This window comes from Anas acuta, chromosome 3, assembly GCF_963932015.1.
Source record: "Anas acuta chromosome 3, bAnaAcu1.1, whole genome shotgun sequence".
Classification (NCBI taxonomy): domain Eukaryota; kingdom Metazoa; phylum Chordata; class Aves; order Anseriformes; family Anatidae; genus Anas; species Anas acuta.
In genome coordinates, this window is record NC_088981.1 from 62,941,877 (window position 1) to 62,961,872 (window position 19,996).

General features: G+C 41.5%; 1 long non-coding RNA gene across 2 annotated transcripts; it reads left to right on the forward strand.

The window, feature by feature from the left end:
- The first annotated feature begins 5,913 nt into the window (after positions 1–5,913).
- LOC137853024 (uncharacterized) lies at positions 5,914–16,732 on the forward strand. 2 transcript variants are annotated; one of them, XR_011094167.1, is made up of 3 exons: positions 5,914–6,012; positions 14,344–14,521; positions 16,321–16,732. It is a non-coding gene; the product is annotated as an uncharacterized lncRNA (long non-coding RNA). The 2 variants fall into 2 exon arrangements; XR_011094166.1 differs by lacking the exon at positions 5,914–6,012 and adding an exon at positions 7,950–8,353.
- The last annotated feature ends 3,264 nt before the right edge of the window (positions 16,733–19,996 follow it).

Below are 19,996 nucleotides of genomic sequence, written 5' to 3' on the forward strand. Positions count from 1 at the left end.
ATTCTTCTCCAGACTGGAAATAGTTTGTGTAAGTGAACAAAAGGGTTGTTAATTTGCCTTTTCAACTTGGGAAGCATGGTAAAGAAATAAAGGTCTTGGATTAGTTCTGATACATAATTTGGAAATGGTACAGTGTCAAACATGAGATCCTTATTTTTCAGGTGCTGCTCCTGGTGCAGATTACACAGATAAGACTCCCAGCACTGAGCATCCCAGTAGATGCGGGTCAGTAATGCCTGCTCAAGTGAGAAGGGCTGGAGGAATGGAGCCCTCATCCTGTGTGAAGGTTGCACAATCCAACGCCTTCACTGTTTGTTAATCACTAACAATATTCTTGGCACTACCCAGGACCCCAAATCATTACAGCCTTTGCCCTAGATTTTATTTTATTTTTTTTTCCCATACAAACTAGGAGGCAGGCATGGAGTGGGGAAGACATGCAGGGAGGCACACATACAGAATAATAACAATAAGAAATAACCCAAATCACATATACACGTATGTGTATGTGTATGTGTGTGCGTGTGTGTTTGTATTACTACTCTTTTCCACATTTCCAGATCTGACAGTTGTTACATTTCTCTGTTATGTTTCCTAACATAACCCATTTGTTCTTTAGTCAAATTCAATTTAGGAGGTTAATCTTCTGCAACATCATGAGCATTCTCAAAAGCTGTTAATATCACAAACAGAGGATTATAATTGTGTAGTCTAAATAAACCAAAAGAAAGGAATGATGTGAAATTACTCACAGTAGGTTAAAGCTATGAGAATGTGTTGGGGTTTTTGTTTTATTGTTTTGTGTTTGTTTTCCAAATAAAGTTGTTCCTAAGGGTCCAGTCCCAATATTTTTAATAACACCTTTATGCTTTAAATATTTAAAAGACATAATGGCAGAAAGTTAATAAAATGTGTAACAGGGAACAATCCTACGTTGGCAAAGAATAGACCAGATGACCTAATTGATTTTTCCCATCTCCGACTTGTGCAATTCTGTAATTGTAATGAAATCTCAGCGTAATCAAAGCCTGCAGGATTGGGCCCTAAATTAGCATGTCAGTCTGGGCCAAGTCCAAAGCTTGTTGCTGTCAGCTTGACCCTTCATCAGTCCAAGAGAGGTTTGGATCTGGTCCTCTGGATGACACTGAAATGTTGCTTTATTGTACAAAAGGGAAAAAAAAAAAAAAAGGAAAAAAAAAGGAGAATTGTTGGGAAAAACACATGGGCAAATTCTGCAGTACAAATCTTCCAGATGCAATTCAGTTAGGAAAGTCCAACAGGAAGGCCTCAAAATGAAACTGAGAACTTTTTTTTTTTTTTAGCATAGAGAAAGCTTTAGCAGTTAACATGAGGATGATCAAAACCATGCTAAGTCATTGTTTCCCTCTATTCATCTATCAGTTTGTCATCTCTTGGTCTTGCAATCAGATTGTAAAGCCTTTGGGATGGAGACCAACCTCTTGTTCTGTCTTTGCAGAAGCTATGCCTACAGCAGCTCTGATCTTCCAGTAAAAATTTCAGCATTGCCGTGGGATTCTTCATGTAGTTTAGGTGTAAATACTCAGCCTAGAACAGAGGTGATTAACAAAACACTTTCATGATATATGATACATTTAAAAAAAATGCTTTTGGTCTAGAATAACTAACCACTCGGAAGGCAACACCAGAATAACTGCACAGGTCTAAATTCATGCACCAGTTTACACAAGTGTACTTTTCCTGTGGCGACGGCCCATGAGGTAAAGTAAAGCTGTGACTGGGTAAAACTGCAGGATATGAGTAACGAACAACAAAGGTTTCACAGGACTCTGACACATTCTTTTGTTCAGGCATTGGCTTCTCTGTGATTCCAGTAGTTGGGAGGACGACTCATGGCACCTAAGTTAGAAGCCTAATTGCTTTCTCACTTTGGCTGTGGTTCCAGTGAGATTCTTTAGCAGGAATGTCCCCCTAGGTAGATCCCACACTTGCCCAAGTGACTCAATTGTTCCCACTTCCTGGGCTGTGCTGGCCCAAGCGTTAGCAGTAGCACACTGGATTAGGGAAATATCTGGCTGGAAAAAAAAAGTGAAATCCCACAAAAATAAATAAATAAATAAAAATAGAAATGGTTTTGTTCCAGCACATTTGGTTCCCTGATCTATTTCAGCATGACAAGCCAGGAATAAAAAAGCCTGATGTGTAAAACAGACAGTAAGGGCAGGAAGTGTCTCAAAGGGGTCTGTGAAGCAATCACACTACTGAATTCATAGATGTAGTGTCCTTCAGAAAGGCAGAGAGTAGAAAAGAAGCCTATCTTCTCACGTGTGTGCTCATCCCCTGGCAGGCATGATATGCATATAGTCCTGTGTGCACGTAGACGAACAGACAGGCCTGAAGAAAGATGATGGTGCATGGTGCGGAGCTCCTGTGCTCCAATTTCAACTGTCCTCAGCCACCACATCCACTTGCCAGGAAGTCCTGAGGCAGTTCAGCTCAAACTGATCTGAAGGCTCCTCTTCTGAGCTTCTGAGGTTGTTCTTGCCCAGGCCCAGCACTTTTCCACCTCCCTAGGTCCCAGGCATGGACAATTCCTCTGCCAAGTTCCCTCACAAGGAACAAGCTTAGAAACACAGCAATGAAATTACTCTGCCTACAAAACACCATCTCATTTTCTTTTAAAACACAGAGTATTCACCTGGGAGGAAGGGCATCAAGGGCATTGAAGTACAAGGGCAACCCTTGTACTTCAAACAGGATGAGCAGATCCCAAACTCTTTTCATTACCTCCTGTCATGCTATTGACAGCTCCTGACTCATTATCCTGGGCTGTCCTGTATGTAAGTAATGGTACATATGACCTGGAATCAATTGCATTAGACAGGAAGGTGGGACTATTTTCATTTCAGACTATATTTTACAATATGGTGTCACTGCATCACACACAGTCAGGTACTACATCTACAAGACATCTGTATGGAAAGGTAGCAGTGATACAATCCTTGCCCTCAGTGGGCAGCCACTGTCATGACATGAGGTATGGAGTGTGCAAATATGGGGTGCCCTGCCCTGGGGTAGCTCATCTGTATGATACCAGGAGGGGCAGCAGGTCTGCCTGGGGTACCGGGTCTCTTGTTAATAAATATAGGGAAACAGCAGCAGAGTCCCTCTTAAACAAGCATGTCAGGGTTGGCAGGACTGACAGCTCTCATCACAGCTTCCCTACACCCTCTACCTCTTCAGCAGCACCACCACCCAAGCCTACCTCTGGCTTCTTTCCTCGGTCACAGAGACAACACTCTCAAATGTAGTGCATGAAACATGACCTTGATGTACCTGACGCTTCCTCAGTTTCCTCGTCGTACTTTACAGGGAGCTCTTTACCTCACTTACTGACTTAATATGCCAGGCACCACTGGTGGATGTGCTGCCTGCTGTGTTGCAGAGCACTGCGCTGCAGTCAGGTAGTCCTTCACTAATCGTTGGTAAATGTGTCACTGATAATTATTGTGTGATATTTCAGTAACATATGACTGTATTAGGGAGATAATGCTGAGCAATCAAGAAACATTTCTGTACTTAAATGCTCTTGTTGCATGTTTCAAGGCATAATCTGAAGGTCCAGAAAGACTGCAGAATAGTAGTCTTGAAGGATGTTCTCTGCTAACCTCTGATGCACCACAGACATGGTCCTCTGTTGAGAAAAACTTCTTAGCATGAGCTGATGTCTGTGCCTGTGCCTGAAGAGCAAGAAGCAGATACTTATATTGCAGTGGCATCATCTGAACTGAAATAAGCCCTTGTACCTGTCATGAAGAGACCTGCTTTCCTCAGTCAGAGCATCACCACTTTGTGTACCTTCAAGCATATTTTTGACTGCTGTTCATGACTGGAAAGAACTTCTCTGTATTTCAGTTCAGGACTTTATTCTTCTTCATATGGTGCTGATGGCTGGCAGTGGAACAGCAATCATTTAGTGATGTGGAGCTTCTGCTGAACTATCATCATTTACTGCATTGAACAAGCTACAAAACAGACATCAGTTACAGCTTGAAAGCCAAGATTTAATGAAACATACAGGCACCAGCAACCTAGGAGTAACATTTTTAATCTTTTAGGTGTATGAATTTCCAAGTGACATTAAAAACTCAACAGTTAGAATCATAGAATCATTAAGGTTGGAAAAGACTTTCAAGATCATCTGGTCCAACCATCACCCTACTACCAATGTCACCCAATAAACCATGTCCCTAAGATACTTAAAAGCCCTGAAAAAAAGCAGAAATAGGCACACACCTCTAAATTGCAATGCAAACCAACATTTACCATGAACTGAAAGACAGCAGGAGCTGGCTATATGGAAAAAGTTAGCCCAACAGTTTTGTGTTTTTTTGTTTTTTTTTGTTTTTTTTTCCTTGCTGGTTATCCATCCATGCCCGATCCAGCCAGTCTCCCCATAAGGGCAGAAAGCCAAATCCTTTCCTTCAACAAATTGAGTTTGTTTTCTCCTTTCTTCCCGAATCCACTGACAAGAGATTGTCCCTGGTGGCTATGACCCTTGGCCAGGGGGTGAAAGCATGCTCCATGTACACCTTCAGCATGAGCTACAGCCTGCACCCCTGGCTCCTGGTTAGGGGACACTTCATCTGGGGTCACTCCTCCTGCTGCAGCCGTTCCACTGCATGGCAAAGGAAACCAGATTCACCGCGTCAAACCATTAGAAGGAGACAGTTTTAAGGCACATGAAGGGAAGTCTTAATTCGTCTCTCTCTCTAAGATTGCTTGCACATTTCGCATTAAATGAAAACAGTCCTTATGAGCAGAAAACTGGTATCTCCTGGCTGCATGTCCTAACCACTAAGCAAAAGCATTCTCACTACCACTTTTTTTCTGTCCCTGTTTTATAAAGAAGTTATTGCACACAGCTTGTTGAGAGGGGTCCAACCGGTGGCTGGGTCTAGCTCTGCAGAGCGTTTGTGCTCTGCCCTGCTCGTCCTTGGCCCTCAAGCTGCTCACCCAGGAGTCCTGCCTGGGTCAGCTCTGGGTCTCCACAGGGCTGAACACCGAAGAGCATTCACCCCAAACAAGGAAGGATGTTGTGCATTTAATTGGGTGCTTCTAGACTAAGCTGCTGCTGAGGATGATTCTTAGATCGCAGTTTTCCACACAGCTGTCAAAGTCCCTGTTTGGATCCAGCTTCTCATACCAACCACTTTATGTCCTTGCAGAGTGGCACACAGTAATAGTAGTCAGGGCATAGCAGAGAAGAGTTTCATTGCTCCTTAGATGATAATACCCCACCGACCCACCTTCTAAAGGTGAAATAAAATCTCCATCTGCTTAGTCTGCAGGTTACTTATCTTTAATAATTAACTATTTGAGAGTGTTATAGTACCCACAGATTCATAACAAGGCATCTGGAGCTGAGTTTTATACCAGGACTTAAAAAAATCTTTGTTAAGAAGTTGTGTCTTCCTGGACAAATATTTATTATAACGTACGGAGCTCAGAGTGTTTTTTATCTACAACAGTAGCTTCTACAAGCATTACTGCCAGGCTATTTAAAGAAAACCAGGCTGTTTAACCATGGGGTACGGATACAAAGAGCACATGTATATGTATTTCAGGAACTCGAAAGCTAATTTTGTAATATGGAGTCAAGCAGGGCATATGGTAGATAACAGTCCCCTTTCACATTCTAACACAGGATAGAGATTTCTTAACAAAGGCAATAGAGTTGCAAAACAGCATGACTTTGTTGCAGTTAGTAATTAATGAGGTGCTAAAAGTGCCTAAACAGAGGATCCCAGACAGAGAATGCATGACTCAAGAGGATAAGAAGCCCCCATCCTTTCAAACAACAGTGTCATTTAAATAAACAAGCAGCAACTCTCTGGGTTTGGTGGGGTGGGAAGGGTGCATTAGCAGCCATCACAGCCCTTCGCTGCAGCAGCATGCAGAGGAGCCAGCGCTCTCCTGCCCTGGGAACCCAGTTGTGCTTTCCTTTTCCGAGTGGAGGCAGAGAGCCCTAAGGTGTGAAACATTTGTTTAATCCGTTACTGGGGAGGGGGGAGATCACAGGCTCATCACTGCTGATGCTTTTCCAGCGGGATATCAGTCAATTCGAGTCATAATCAAGCAAAGGTGGTTGCCCTGAAGGCTGTTACCAGCTACATACTATGCAGGATGCAGTCTACCTGGCAGGCCCTCTTTTTTTTCTCTCGTAAAATACATCATTTCTATGTTCTCAGATGAGGTATAAACCCTTGGTTTATGCTTTTTGATTTTATTTTTTTTTTTCATTTTTGTGTTTTAACAAGCGTGGGAGATTTTGTGCCATTCTGCACAGCAGTTCAGGATTATTATTATTTTTAAACAAAATCAATTCCAGTTCGAGTATTATATGAAAATAACTAAGGTTTATAAAGTGTTTGTCTCATAATGTTTACTTTCTTTCCAACCAAACATTTATAAATAGATTGAGAGAAATGTGGCAAAGCACCAAAGCTATCCACTAAAATATTTCATAAGAAACTATAATGTGAAAGGGGAATAAAGGAGCACTTTTGGAAGTGATGTTTGTTAGTGAATTCTTTTTCGTGTAGGGGGATATGATGCAATATGTCATGTTGACCCTTTGGAGTCTATGGCATACTGATCCAAATTTATTCCTGGAGGGCCTGCAGTGCAGTACAAGAGTTGTAGTCAGATTGAATTTATCTGCACATTTCTACAGCTAAAAAGATTTTTTTTTTTCTTTTAATGCTTTACAAAACTAGTAACTGAGAGTTCATCACATGCTGAGAAGTGATGGAGTTAGTTTGTGAGAAATCCAGTTTCTGTATTTTCAAATCCAAGCATCTACAGCACACTTTTTTTTTCTTTTTTTTTTTTCTTTTTTTTTTTTCTTTTTTTTCTTTTTTTTTTCTCCAGGTAGGTATTTTTCCATCCTAGTGCCTGGTGAAGAGAGATGAACAATCATGCATGTCCTTCATTCTCAATATGGAACATATTTGATGTCCTGTTGTTTTTCATTAAGCACATTGATATAAACTCTTTGGAAGAGTGGATGTTTCCACTATGCTCTTTCTTGAAAACTGAGTGGCTTTTTTCTGTGCTACCTTTTCTTCTGTTGATTATCTGACTACTACTTAATCCTTTGCAGCTCCCCCAGAGTGAGCAGTAGTGGGATTAGTAGCAGGCACAGACCATGGCCAAACACTTCTGGTTCTTGTGTTGTGCCCAACGGATCTGAGGGAGTTCAGCTGAAATGGTTGTGAAGACCTCAGTAGCTACAATGATAATGTTATTTTTGAACTAGATGAGTGATCTTCCTTTTATGCAAGTACACATGTGGGATCTGCAGATGTTGCAGTACTGTATTGAGCTTGTTTGAATCTCCAGTGCAGGAGATTTTTGACCCCAAGGGTCAAAGTGAATGATGGCTTTGTCCCACAACAGGTCCCCTATAGGCATGGGTCTACTATGGTCTGACTCAACAGGACAGACCAAAGGAAAGCAATCCTACTGCTGTTAGTTTATAAAGACAGGAGGGATTTGATTCCCTTTCCTGAAAATGTAGCCATGCACTGCTATGGCTATTTCAACTTTTATTAAAAATGAAGATCTTCCTTTGTTTTTCAGTCTCAGTGACATGCTCTGGTCTGAGCCCTGCAAGGCCTGGCTTCAGCTGGCACCAGGAGAGGGCTTTGCTGAAGAAAAGCTACTGGGCACAAAGGGGCTGCACTTAGAGAGGATTACATCTCTACAGGACTGCCGTGGGGGAGTTTCTGCAACAAAAAAGAAATCTCCCGTATCAAGCTTTTCCTTAGAAATACTCTAGAGGGAGTCAAATCTAAAAGTTTATTTATCTTTAAAGTATTTCAACTGTAGTTCCCTCTTCTAAAACATTCTGTTTGCTTCCTGTTTATTTATTTTAGGCCTGTCTATTAATGTGGCATTTTTGTTTGAATGTGTTTGTACATTTGCAGATCAGATACGTGCTAATAGTACTTAAGAGGCATTACTTGGAGTGATGTGTCACTGTCACAGCAATAAATAGCCTTTGAAACTAGCAAATACCAGTTTTAGCTTTTCAACCAAACAGAATCCTAGGAAACAAAAGCAAAAAAAAAAAAAAAAAAAAAAAAAAAAAGAAAGTAAAAGAGTTTCACATACCGGAGAAATGGAAGTATGGCTTGTATTGAAGATCACTTTCTACAGTGTTTTCTATGGCTTTGGTATCTGGTGACACACTAAGTCCCTTACATGAATAATTTGCATTAGAAATGTAACTTTGAATTGGATGTAACATCCCATCAGCTATATGCTACTATCTTGGATGAAGGTTGTGGATGCATCCTACTTTTAAAAAGTAAGTTCATTTTTAACATTGAATTATTATTTGAATATCCTATCTACTATCCTTGCTCTGCAGTGGTCATTAGACTGTTTTTAAACATATTAGACATATTTAAATATTTATTTAAACATATTATTTAAACATATTATTAAACATAAGAATTAAACGTATACAGAGATGGAGGGGAGGGAGGACTGTGCTACTTCAAAAATTATTCAGTGGGACAGTCTCTCCTGGGGCAGAGCTACCTCTCTTTAACCTCACTTTGCATGCGTATCCAGCATAGCAGCAGACTGGAAAGTTTTCTGCGTTTATTTAGCTTCCACTGGTTACAGCTGCTAAATGTCTCCTGGCTTTCTGACAACAGCAGAAAACAAGCATTTGTCAGACAACCTATGAATTCGATTTTTTTCCTCAAAAGAGAGAGAGGGCAATGCTCATGAGGTTCCCTTCTAGAGATTCTTCCACAATCATTGAAGGAATTACACCCACTGCCTCACAGAAAAGACTATCTGGTATCTGGCAGCCCAGAAACTCCACAAATTCCCTGAGATCTAAACACCAAGCAGAGATAATGAGTGGGAGGCCAGAGCTAGCAGTTGAATTTCAACCTGGTTTCACTCATCAATGAACACATCCTGGTGCGACTCTGCAAGCAGAGCCCAATTTGTGCTGAGCCTTGTGCTTTGAGGGGATCTGTGTTTTGTTTTGTTTTGTTTTGTTTTTTGATGGGGGAAATGGGAAGGATGTAGAGGGAGTAGTCACCTGTGGGTGGAATTGATCTGACCACATATCTGCATATGAACTTGTCACCTGGGCAGCTTTCATAATAAGAGAAATAATAAGACAGGATTTCTACAAGTGATTTGTTCATCTAAAGAGCTAGACATCTAAAAGAGCTGAGTTGAATCGTGCTTTAAAATGTGTAGGTGTCTGAAGTTAGTTGAAATAATTTCCCTTCTGCACTGCTGTGTACAAAAGAAAATGCTGAGGGGAGTTCAGGCAACTGGTAGAGCATGGGAAATTCCATTTTAGCTCACTGATATTTCCCAAATTATCCTTATTGCTTTTGTTTCACAAAGGCCTGAGGCAATCTGAAGAAGCCCCTGGAAAGCACTGCTCCCCTCCCTTCCTATGCCTGTGCCTCTGGAGGTGATGAGGGTGCATGACTGTAGTGTGGAAAGACTGTGCTCACGTTTCTCTTTGTCATTACATTTGCTATTGAGTCTGTAGTGAGAAACTGAATGGGACATCTCTGACCTAGCCGTGTTCATCCATGTTGATGCAGGCTTTTGCAGCCTATCCTTTGCGTCTTGCCATCATTGTTCTTCCCAGGTTTTGAGCTCCAGAGAAACTCTCTGTCTCCCAGCCAGCTCAGGCAGCTCTGATGGGCCCCGGGGATGGGTAGCTAGGTCTCCACATATCATCTGAATGTCTCTGTCACTGAAGGCTGGAAGATCTCTCTTCCCCTGTGACAGTCTCCTTGCTGGATAAGTCGCAGGTGGTTTGGGAAAGGGCAAGTCGTTGATCAGAAATCACTGGCGATGGCAGGGGTGAGCCACATCGGTATTCTTGTTTCATGCCAGGTGGGACAGGGGTTTGATTTCTAGATCTCTGTACCCTCAGAAGATGCCCTGGTCTAACCTAACCTAACCCAGCCCAAGGCAATCCAGTGGTTTCTGTCTGGGCCTTGCTGGAAATTCTCCCATCTTTCCTGATAGAATCAACCAAAACCAACCAACCAACCAACCAAACAAACAAACAAACAAATAAATAAATAAATAAATGTTATTTCCATGAGAAACTTCAACTTCAATGCATCCCCTTTTCTTACAAAGCTGCCAGGTTGAAAAAAAAAATCTGTTTAAATTCCTCAGCAATATTTTTCCTTTAGCTCTTTCTAACCATAACAATGAGCTTCCCTGAGGAACACCATGGGCCATAGGATTAGGTATAGCTGTTTTTCGAAGAAGTCAGCTGGATGAAGAGGAAGCTGGGGTTAATATGAAACATCGCCGTACACCTTACATTGGCTCAAAGAACATATTTTCTTTCTCTGTCTGTCTGTCTCTTTCTTTCTTTCTCTCTTCCCTCCTTATTTTTTTCTTTTTGTTATTACATGAGATGGATTAGTTTTTCCAAAGCTCATTAAGAGGAAGTGCATCTCTTGCTGTCATTGTTTATGTACACTGATTGACTGCCCTCTCTCACAGTCAAAACCCAGCATTAGTAAAACATTATAAAAGTATGTTTTACTTAGCTTAAAGAAAATAGCTGCTGTCTTTGCTGCATGTACCCCTTTATAATGAAATAGAACATTTCATACTCTTTTGCTTCAAAACACTTTATAAGCATTTGTTCACTTGTCTGTATAGTAACTTTGAGAAATACCATTATTTTTATCATCAAGTCCATGAAAAAAGCTGAAACAGAGGGTAACTGTCCACAGTTATCCTTACAAGCTGCCCACCAGCAAAACTTGCACAGTGGTATCGATGCTGGGAGATTTGGTGTAGACAAGCCAGCAGTAGCCACAGTCTCTCCTGGGCCACAATTAGACAATATTACTGTTTAATTAGCGGGGTCATTCACAACACTGCTGCAGTTGTTCCTACCTACTGGTGGAACTGCAGCAGTGGGAATGTTCTTTGGATCAAAATCAGTACAGACACAGCAAAACAGACTTGTCCACAAGCAGGCCTATTAGCTATTGCAACATAATTCTTGTGTAAATACTCCCATTAAGTTCAGCTGGAATTATAAACTCTTAACTCAGGATGCTCTGCAAGTCATAGCTAGGTTGTGGAGAGGTGAAAACAGTAGTGCCAGTAATTCAGCTCAAACAGATTTTTATTTTTTTTTCTTCTTTCCTTCTTCTTTCCCAAACCAGTTGTTGATCTTGAAAGCAGATGCCTTCAACTTGTTTCCTCCTGGAGGAGTGTGTGGCAAACATTTTTACATGGCAGTGGAGCCTGCCTTTCACAGTACCTTGGAAGAAGAAAAAGGCAGAAGATGTGACAAAAATTTAGGATGGTTCTTGAAGGACACTGAATAGCACTATAAAACCACAAGATGCTAGCTAACCATAGAAATGCATTGCTGTCATCAGAAGCACTGTGGCCCAGATTTGTACTCTCAGGTGAGCCAGCCTGCAGAATCTTTCCAGTTGTCTGCCTCAGGACTCTTATATGTAAAACCATTTAGGGATAGCTAATTAAATTTAAATTTATAACCAGTCTTCATACAGATTATTTTGCAATAATCATCAGTCCCCAGCATTTTGGCTTCACCTAATTTAGCTAAATAGGTGAAGACAAACCTATACAATTCCCTATATAAATATTTTTATTTCTTTTTTTTTTTTTTAATTTCTTTAAACTAGCTCATTTTAATTCACTTAACAGCTCTTCCTGACAAGTGAAAAGGCATTTGAAAAGAGACATGACTACCTCATCATTCAGGATTTATGCTACCTATTAAACCCATGGAGAATACTGCAGCGAGGGAGATTATGTTGCATCTGTCCTGCTGGGGTCTCTTGTTCCTGTCTCTGCAGTGCCTCTTGCACATTATTGCCAAAGACAGACACTGAAGTATTTGAACATTCAGGATGGTTATGCCTCTGCTGCATCAGGAGTCCTGGCTCAGCTAAACCACTTACATTCAGCCTACTAAGAGTTTGCTGCATGCCCAAGCTTAAAGAGAAAAGTTCTAATTTTTTTGTCCTCACTTTTCTGACTAATCACTAGAAACACTGAAGAGCTCTGCTTCTGTCCTTTGCAAAACCTTACTTAAGCACCATGAACTGTAGGAACCAGTGCCTGTGTGAAAGGGAGAAACACATGTGCACAGAACTAAACAGATCAATTTTTAAGAGGACTGGGCAGTAGGAGTTAGGGGGTGGGGAGAAGGAAAGCGTATGCAAACTGAGCTCTTAAGTAAACTCTGTTCTTACTTGTGGTATGGACTTTTCACAGTGTACTTTGTTGGAACTGGGTCTTGAATGAATAGAAGATGGGCAATAGATGTGACTCTGCAATCTCACATCTGTGCAGTTATTTGTCACCGGTGTGCAGCTTATGTGGGCAGCAGGGTAAACACACCATATATAAATAGGCACACAAGCAAACAGCACACTAAAGATTTATAGCTCAGGGGTGATTTCAAGAGAATAGAGCTTTACTGCCTCCAGTGCCTGCTGGGATCCAGAACCAAAGAAACTGGTTTATTGAGTGTGAATCCCAAGCTAGGAGGCCTGCTGGGCCCGGTCTGGTGCTGTGAGAGGCAGCTTGGAAAGCTTCATGCTGTCCCAAACTGCAAGAGGATGTGGTACCATGTGGATGTGGTCACTCAGATGCAGATGCTCAGCTGAGGTGTAAAGGCTCTTGTCTATTCTTGTCACCCACATACCCTGTGGCTCATTTCAGGATGGTTGGTGTGGCCCTGCAGGACCTGGGCTAGCTCTGCATCCCATGGGTGTGCATGTTCTCACCAACCCCACCTTCTTCTGCTGCCTGAGCATCACCTGGGGCCTGGTGTCGCTGCTCTCCATGGCCCTGCCTCCCTGCTCCCAACCACATGGGGTTACACAGGTCTGTTGGAATGATGGAACCTCTTTTTGGGTTTTCTTGTGCCAAAAAAAGGCTGCAGAAAGGCTTCAGTAGAGGTCAGCCCTACTATGAAAAGAGGTATCCACCTGGAAATGAAAAAAAGATGAGAAAACAAGAGTAACATGGCTGTTTCACTGTGCTCAGGACTGTCTAGGTGGCAGCGAGTGCTGCGGGTTAATGGAGTCACCTCTCACCCCTGGAAACTAGTTTAAATCTTGCCTTAGGGTAATAAAGGGAAATTGCATCTGATGGTGTCAAATTAGTCCCTAGAGGACTTTTCTCCACATCACAAATTCACCACAAATTTCACACAATTTCTCATGATTGGCAGGATCTGTTCAGAGAAGCTGAGGATGGAATAGCTGGGGTTTTGTAGGCCAGAAGTCACGGCTGTTTGCAGATGGCTTCAGCAGTATCAGGCTGACAGTGTTAGAACAAAGCCCCAGGTTCATCCGTGCTCATCAAAGCAGGGGAAACAAACAGAGAAGCCATCATCTCATGACAGGGCTAAACTATTATTCACCTCTACAGCCAAGGAGGTTTGGCAGAGCAAGCTCTGACCTATTGATTTACACCAATATCTCACTGAGTTATAAACCCCACTATTTGGGGTTTATAACAGTCTAAATGAGATCAAAAAATACAGCCACATACTTACTGGATTTTAAAATATTCAGGTATTTTAAAATATAGTGGTCTTGGCATAAATAAACATGCAGATTCTGATGAAATTGGGCCATTTCATGTGGTTCACAATGTGTGAAATACTAGTTTGAGAGTACCCTGCTTGAGGTGCCAGGTGTGTCTCTGCTTCATAAATTCATGCACAACACACATCTATGTCTCACGTTTGCTTTGTAGATGCAGTATTTGAGAATAAATAAGAGCATTTTCTGTGCATTAAAGACAATGTGAAGTCAGGTCCTATCTCCTCTCGGCTGATACCCGTGCAAAAACACATTGGATGGATCCAGGCCTGCTACGAAAAAAGATGGAGAATTAACCCCAAATCGCTTTGTTCAGTGGTGTCATTTGATAAATAATGGATGTCATGAGAAAAAGGCAGCGTACAGTCATTCTGATGCTGGCCCATTTGGCTCTTGGAGTAATAACCTTGTCAATCTGTGCAGGCTGGTGTTACTGTATGCTGCCCTTGAAGCATCACAGCCCCTTTCCATGTCACTACTGGATGTCCTCACTTCAGCTCAGAGGACTTTTCAGATGGCTGCTTTCCAGATTCATTGACTTTGCTCATATCCTGTTGAAAATTCTTTATAACAGTGATGAATAGTATATAAACATGTGCTTAATGGTTTTGAAAACGAAACCTGAGTACTTTGCAAAGAGGAGCTGAAGTAGGTGGCAATAACACGTGCATTTGCTTTCAAACAGGCAGCAGTTCTGTGCCTTTGTTTGATGAAGAGTCTCTTGATGAAAAACCCTTTAGAAACCACGAGCTGCCTCATCCTGCTGGTCATTTTGGATGGTCCCCACCCGTCTTTCTCCATGCTGGTCAAACACTGAGGCAGCGACACGTCCAGCCATTGACACATTCCATGTCCCAGATGAGGTACAGTTTTGGGGCCAGCTCGGGGAGCCCTTTCTCGCTGCCTTTTCTGCCTGTCCTTCCCCAGCCTGGCACCTCCAGATAGAGTTTGTAAGTTCTGGCTGAAAAGTAAAATTCTTGCATCCATTCCCACATGTTAGCACACTTAGCATCTCCCTTCGAATGACTAATAGCAAAACCTTGCAAGTCTTTAGCAGTCTTTTGTAATGCAGATCCCTGTCTAGCTCTTTAATATAAGTGCTAACATTTAAATAAAATAAATCTGTGTTCTGGTGGAAGTAAGCAATGACAATAAAGAGCAATTAGGTGGGCCAAACTTTAAAGGAAGTGAGCTTTTGTAGCTCTAAAGACCAACAACAAAGCTGAGTTAAGTGCACTAAGGTGAATGATAGGTGCTCAAATCCCCTCTCAGCACTGGGAAGGTGAGGAAGGGAGAACACTTGGAACTGAAAAAATATGTAAATTGTTTATAATATGTATATTGTTTATAAATTATATTTATATGTATAAATGTTTATGTAAATATAATATAATTGTCTATATATATATATATATATTTTTTTTTTTTAAAAAAAAACTTTTTCTAACATACTCTCTCATTTCCTGTTATTCTAAAACAAAAATCCCCAGAGTGCATTGGTTGACATTAAGTCCGCCATTTGTCTCTGGTTAAGAGTAAAGATGACTTGAAATTTGACTTTAGCTCACTTTCATGTTCCATATAAGTGAAAGAATAATCTCTCTTAATTCTCAGTGCATGAATAGAGACACATAGATGAATACAGATATATCTACTCTTCCCACATGTAGCCTCTCTTCCATCCCAATCCATTCAAATAATACTTTCATCAAAAATAATTATAGAAAAAAAATACTATGGGATGTGATGTGCAAAGGGTTGCTGAGGACAAACAGAGACCATGTCATAGGCAAGATCTGACAGCAGAGGAAGGATACAGATCTATACTTACATTAGTCATGGTTTCTGTACAAATCTGTGTAGATTTTTTTTTTTCCTTCAATAAAATACATCCCTTAACTATTTTAATCTAAAACAGCACTCTGTTAGCTAGTAAAAACAGTGAGGTCTCATCTTTTTTCTGGCTACTCACTAACAGCATAAATTAGACTTAGAAACTTCCTTCTGCTGTGGAACGTCTGATGCATAAATAACACCATATGTTCAGCAGCAGTTTAAATAAAATATCATTCTTACCTTGACAACGACAGTTTAATTTAGGAGCTATGTCTGTAATCAAAAATGCAAACTTGAAAGTGTTCTGCTTAATCTTTGTAAAAAAATGTATTACTTCTGTGCTGCCCAGAAACCATAGAAAATATTGCATTATATGCAAGGGGAAACCTCCATCATCTTTTAGCTCTCTGCTGCCAATATATACCAATCAGAAAATCTAACTGTCATCAGGAATGACCAACAGGGTAAAAAACTTGTTCCTAAGAGCATATGGACCCCACTGGCCTCAGGAAATATTTGAAGAGTGCATACACATTTCGTCAAGATTTTTGAAATCCCAAAGGGAGAGGAAGGAATAAAAACACGATGGAGTAATTTAAAATGGCAGGTATTGCACTTTTCTTGTTCAGCACTGGAAATCAGATGCCTAATATTAATAGAAGCCATTATTTTTATTACTCCTATTAAAGAGGCTAACACCTGCCATCTCCCAGATTTCTGAGAGTGATTTAATTCTTCCTTCCCCTCTGCAGTTGTGATTATATTATACAGGATGGGGAGGCAAATGCCATCAGTTTAAACACTGACATTGACTTTACCTTTCTAGGGAGGCTGTACCTGGAGCAGTCGATTCAGAACACAGGGAGAAGCAAACCCTCACAGCTGGAGCAAAAGTGGCCAGCAGAAGCCCATGGACCCAGGAGGGCCAGAAGGTCCAGAGGCATGTCCTCTGGGGAGGATGTTGCCCTGCTGCTCCCTGTGCTGAGGACAAGCCGCCCTGCTGCTGCCTGGCTGCTGGAGGTGGCGGAGACACATCCCAGTGCTGCACCATGGGGATCTGCTTCCCCTTTGCTCTCCCGCCACCCTGCAGCTTCACTGAGGGCAAGGCACATTTTGTGGGGTTATTTGGATGGCAAGGGATGAGTTCCTTTTTTTATTCAGGGCTGAGCAGAGTATTTTAATTGTTTTTGTTGTTGTTGTTAATTCATTTCCATAAATAAAAATGGAAAACAACTTACAATTGATGACAGCTAGTTGAATTCCTCCTCTTCCTGAGTACATTTCACTGCCTGCTCCAGTCACTTTGCCTGCCTGTCCATCCCACATTCTCAGGGCCCAGATGCAGAATAATTTATTTTACTAATGCTTGTTTCATATTAGTCCTTTACCAGCCTCAGAGATTGTTTACTCTCCTCTTAGTAATTTGAACTGGACTTTTCCAAATTCCTGCAATAACATTTTTAAACACTTCAGCCAGAAAATTACAGCATCCTTCTTTTCAAGTCTAGATATCATCATCATCTCTCTCTCTCTCCATTTATATAGTCAGACTTAATACACATAGATAACCTTCTGACTGTATGCAAAGATGATTTGGGAAGTCCGATACAAGGCCTGATACCAGGTAGGTTTTGCAGTTGCTGCTGTAGTCTCTTGACACAGGCAGGTAGCCACATAGGATGTTGGTGAGAAATATTCTACCAAACCTCAGCCGCAGGATTTTCAAAGGCATTGCACATATTTTTCAGGCTACTGCATGGAGCATTCCCCTGAGAGCACAGCAGGCTTGGATTTACTGCTGCTGGCTCAGGGTGTGTTGCGCTCATGTAGTTGGAGTTTTCCCTATAAATCACATACAAGTTACCTACTTTTGCCTTTGTAGCAAAGGAATGAGAAGCCTGCCCACAGTGATGCATGGCTTAATATTAGATGCTTTCTAGTAGTGTGTAGCTGAAACATTGTGAAGTTGGAACATTTTACAGAGGTGAGTTTACTGTGCTGGTATTCAATGCCACAACACACTGGCATTGCTTCCAAATTTCTCAGAGGTTTTCACAGCTCATTTGCCCTCAGGTTCAAGCACAGGTGAGTCATGCTGATGGTGATAGGGTTCACCTGAAGGCTGCTTCTTCACCTGGGCTTGTTGTGTGACCAAACAGTCACTGTGTCAAACACTGTGAATAAATGACATCAGTGCCTCTTGTAGGTGGCTGTGTGCCTATTTGAGAAGGTCTGGCCAGCACATGCTGGAGGAAGGAAGAAAGGGTGAAGAAGAAATACGAGAGAGATGTTAACAGGCACAAATCTTTGCTGCGTTCATCAGGCTCTGGGTTCAGAGACAGAAGTCCAACTTCAGCCCTTCTGTGGAGGCGTATGGTTAACCCTCCCTAGTTTTTAGCGGATTCATAAGTAGTAAAAGGAATTAGAAATGTGGACTGGTAATTACCGTTCATAAATTTCACAGTTAACACAAGTCTGTGTGAGGAGATATGGTGCCAGATGTCTGGGCTGGCAGTGGATGAGGTTGCTGCAGGAACAGAAGTGGCGTCACCACATCGGTATGGCACAGGACCCAGGCAAATGAGCCGCGCTGGGAGAGGCTGCTCAGTGCTGTACTGCACTGCCATGGTTGTCTTCTTTCTGACACCATCGCTCACCTCTTTGCATGGTGCCATGTAGGAACGAGAGTGCATTCTCAGACAATGTAGGGGCATAAGGTCTTGCTGGAAATGGCCATTCCCAGGACAGAATTGTAGAGGAAGCAGCCCTCATTTCTGCCAGTGCAAAATCAGGGTGACTTCAAACAGCCTTTGCTGTAGGGTGCAGAAAGATTTGTTTCCTTTCTCTTCTTATATTACTTTTCATTTTGCAAACCCCAAATCTCTACTTAGTAAGTTTTTGCTTTTCAGCACTGTTTTACCACGTAGAGCAGGGATGTCCAGCAAGAGGCTTGCAGGCAGAATCAGGCCTGTATTTTTGATCCCAGAAGAGTGAAAACTAGGCTGACACAGCATGTACCAACGCAATCCCTTCCTTTTTCTCAAGGAAGATATGTGCCTGGAGAGGAAGCATATGCTGCCCGGCTGTCTTTTTTCTCTCAACCTCTTTCTCTCATATGCCAAAGGAATTGCGCTGCATGCTGCACATCCCTGTACTAGTACTGAAGGAGACTGGGGAGGGCGGATGAAATACGAGGAAACTGCTGAATAGGAAGGTAGATATAGCAGATATTTGAACCATGTACTTCTGACCTCAGCAGCCTTTATCTATGGATGGTTTGTGTAGACTATTAATTAGCTATGCCATAGGTACAGAAAGACTAGAGCAGACCTAATGCATCACTAATTGCAATCTAACAGGATTTATTAAATCAGGCTCGCTCAGTCAGGGTTTTTACATTAGCTAGGGAAATCCCAGCTTCCTGGTCATTCTGTGACACCCCTTGCAAAAGAGATTAAAAAAAAAAAAAAAAAAAAAAAAGCAGACACCAATTAGTTATATAAATAGTTTCTTCTGTATTGGTAGTTCTCCCATAGTTAAAACCCACTGCCCAGGTACTGGATTCCCAGCAGAACAGTAGCAGTCTCCAATGGCAGAGAAGTGATTTTAAAGGTAGGAAGGAGTCTCCAGAGATACAGAGCTATTTATACCAAAGAAGGCTTCTTGCTTGCTCAGAAGTCTGATCCTGAACCTTCCAAGTCTTTTGATTGTTTCTTCTGCACATTCCCTGAAAGCACTTTGGATGAGGATGGTTTGCTCTCTGCACAGTTGTAGCTTGCATAAATTATTGTGCTTTATGAGAGTGCAATAGGACTGGTCCATATGCACATGATTTTAGGAACTGGGTGGCAAGAACATCCAGCGCACGTGCACTGTTCTATACAGGTGATAGAGTACTCTGGTGATGACAGCACTAGATTTTCTTTCTGTTGGCTTAAAATTTATTTCACATATGTTTTGCTTTCTTTTTTAACCAGATGATGATTTCATTGATTTGATTGTTATCTTATGACCTCATACATCATCTTATATCACCAGGACTGCCTACAATGAAACAGCTCTCCCACATGATGAAGAGAGTACCATGTCAACTTGTATGCATACTGGTGATAGTGATATGTGCAGAAAAGAATAAAAGAGTGTGAGCAGGATAGCAAGTCTTCAAGTGACAAGAAGAGTTTCCAAAGGTCAGGCAACCATGTTTTGAAAGTGTTGTAGCTTATCCTGCTCAGTAAACTTTACTAGCACGACTCAAAATACATTTTTAATTGAAATTTCCTGGTGGCAGATCCCTGGTCTAGATGTTATGCATAAGAAAAGCTAAAAATCAGTTGAAATCAGACCTTTGTATTATAGTTTTGCAAAGCAAATTGATAACACTCTTCCGTATCTGAGAATTTTGGATTCAATTTATTGTGCAGTTTTCTACAACTTTTGATTTTTGTGTGATTTTAAACCAGATCTTTTAAGGCTCCATAAAAGCAAGTGTATGACTTCCACTT